Below are 3,227 nucleotides of genomic sequence, written 5' to 3' on the forward strand. Positions count from 1 at the left end.
CCCTCATGGAGCAGAACCTAATGGAAAAAATAAACAATTAACAAGCACACAAAATAACTTTAATTAATTATAATAAAATTTCCATAATTATTTCAAATTTAGTAAAATCAAATTAATTATAAAATACTTAACAGTAATTGCAGGCAGAAAAAAACAGTAAGTGCAAAGATCCTGAGGCACAGAGCTTGAATTCCGTGTTTGGAATGTTTGATGAATTGGGAATGTGAGCTGAAGGGAGAATGGCACATGGCAGATCTCTCTGAACACTGAGGCAACTTTCTTATCTATTTCTTTTTTTTTTTTTTTAAGAGAGAATGAGAGAGAGGAGAGAGAGAGAGAGAGAGAGAGAGAGAGAGAGAGAGAGAGAGAGAGAGAGAATTTTCAATATTTATTTTTCAGTTCTCGGCGGACACAACATCTTTGTTGGTATGTGGTGCTGAGGATCGAACCCGGGCCGCACGCATGCCAGGGGAGCGCACTACCACTTGAGCCACATCCCCAGCCCTCTTATCTATTTCTTTTGATAATATATCTTCCTCCATTTCATATTTGATCAACTGTTCCCTTGTCTGATTTCTGATCTAGGAACAGTTAAGAGCATGGGTTTCTTAAGCAGACTATATAGTTTACATGGTGGCTCAGTCACTGCTGAAGGATCACGGACAAGTTTGAACCTTTCTAAACCTGATTTTTAAAGTAGGGGTCACAAGAACAGAACCTACCTCTGGAGTTGTGAGAATTAAGGAATGAATACAAGGAATGCCTTGAGAAAAATACCGGTGTGTAGTGAGTGCTGCAGAGACGTTGGTTATCATTATGATTATCATAACTGGTGTCTAAGTTCCTCTAGGACTGCTGGCCTTTGCCTTAAAGCAGCAACTTGCATGTCATTTTGTAATAGTAGGCTCTCCTAGGATGTGTATTGAATCTATTACAGGTAGAACAGAGACAGATACCCATCTATCCATATATATGTCACAAACACACACACACACGCACACATTTATTTATTTTATTTTATCTATTTTTTATTTTTTGGTGCTGGGAATTGAACTTAGGGCCCTATTAATGCCAGGCAAGCACTCTACCACTGAGCTACATCTTCAGCCAGACTAATACATTTTTATAAACACCAGTGATGAAATGATTTTAACAGAGTCATAATTTATTATGCAGCAACTTCTTTATCTGTTCTTTTTCATTGCTTACCAACAGAAAGAGATTATCTGCAGGAAGAACTAAGACTGAAATACCATATAACAAAGGCCACTCACAGGCAAGTCAATATAAATAAATGGAAAGCAACACTATTCAAAGTTAATTTTTGTCCTTTCTTCCTTCAATTGGAACTGTTTTAGAATTTAGGCAAAAACCAAATGATGGTTTAAAAGTTTTTTTTTTAATTCTGTGTTCTATTTGGTTGATATAAATAATTGCATGTATATTTACATTTCATTCTATTCCATGAGGATTTGAAATTGCTTTATGCATTTTTTGTATAAAAAATAAAATTATATAAAACTCTTTTTTAAAATTCTGTGTTCTATGTTCAATAACACTTAGCTTATGTCTGAGTTTTCATATTCCCTTCCTGTAGGAGGTTTCAGGAGTTTTGACCATCAAGGATGAGTTGTTCTTGGCCAAAGCTGATTGTTACAGAGCACTTTATACCACAGCCTTTGGTGTAGGAATGTAGTTGTGATGATCTATTTTAGCCTCAATAGTGTTGGAATCTTCAGTAATATACATCCAGGTGTTTTGAAATTTCTTTTATAAATAAAACTCCAATAATCCTTCCACATTTATTCCCATTTGTTTATCCCAATTCACTTAAAGAGTACTGAATGGCTAATAAGAGAAGTGGTGGAATGGAAATAGTACAGCCCAGGATTCAAATCCCAGTTCTGACCTTCAGGTGGGACAATCCTTATCTATTCCTCCTTTTGGAGGGCAGATGGAACAGGATGATTGGAGTTTGTATGGTGATTAGTGTCTATGAATAATAAGGACTTGCAACACTCTGATTGCTCCTATCCGATTCAAAATAAAATCTCAGTTCTGCTATAATTGCTTAGGACTTTTGGCTCACTTATTTAATCTCTCTAAACTTCACTTTTCTTTATACCGATGTAATACTTGTTTCATAACGTTAGTGTGAAGATCAGAGAAAACACACACACACACACACACACACACACACACACACACTGACCTTCCACGGGGCTCCATACATGTATGAGTTTCTTATAGCTGCTATAACAAATTACCACAAATTTATTGAGGTAAGACGACAGAAAAAATTTCCCTGACAATTCCAGAGACCAGAATTCTGAAGCCAGCATCACTGATATCTCAAGAATCAGCACCATTCTATCAGCTCCATGTCTCCTCCTGCTTTCTGTGGCTGCCACCCTCTTGTGACTTGTGCCCACCTCACTCTGCATCTCTGCTGCGGTACCAGGTTTTCTTCTCTTCTTCTTTCTCTTCTCCCTTGCCTTTCTATTATAAGGATCCACGTGGTCACATTAGGCTCATCTGGATTATCTCTATAATCTCCTCATCGCAGGCTCCTTATCTTACATCTGTAAAGATATTTCCATACAGATTCACATTCAGAGGTTGCATGGATCCAGACCCGATATCTTTGGAGGTCATTATTTTAGCCTACCATAAAATTTGTCGGAATTGACTAAATTACTTATTATGACAATAGTGATTAGAGAAAATAGAATTTTAAAAATTTTAAAAATTTAAATTTTAAAAGTTTCAAAATTCTAGAATAATAGGTTAATTTAAAATTGAGAACAGTTTAATGTGCTTTGCGTAGTAAATGTGGTAGGGAAGCATGAGAGTATTAAATGCCCATCCTGCTGTCCCGTATGACATCATCACTTACATCATCTATTTGGGCCTCAATTTCTTCTTTTGTCAGCTGGGGACAGCCACAGTCATGGGGTTGTCATGAGGGCTAAAGGAAGTTATTCATGAAGTGTTTTCTCAATGGCAGCTCCCATTGATTCCAAAATAAGTGTTTCAGCAAGAATCTGGCCCGAACTTTCTCCCTCCATGTCGTGATAAGGATGGATTAGATGACATGAGGAATGATATTAGTTTCATCCTTATTGGCCACGTTTCTTTAAATCTCAGCTTGACCGAATTCTTTCAGAACTTGAATTTCAGATCCTGTTTTAATTTGCTCGAGGATTGCTGAGTTTTCAGGAATAGAA

General features: G+C 36.8%; 1 non-coding gene across 1 annotated transcript; it reads left to right on the top strand.

Moving 5' to 3' along the window:
* Positions 1-1,908: 1,908 nt before the first annotated feature.
* Positions 1,909-2,039, top strand: LOC113181984 (U8 small nucleolar RNA). The gene has a single exon (XR_003300654.1). It is a non-coding gene; the product is annotated as a U8 small nucleolar RNA (small nucleolar RNA).
* Positions 2,040-3,227: the final 1,188 nt, after the last annotated feature.

This window comes from Urocitellus parryii, chromosome 10 (assembly GCF_045843805.1).
Source record: "Urocitellus parryii isolate mUroPar1 chromosome 10, mUroPar1.hap1, whole genome shotgun sequence".
Lineage (NCBI taxonomy): Eukaryota > Metazoa > Chordata > Mammalia > Rodentia > Sciuridae > Urocitellus > Urocitellus parryii.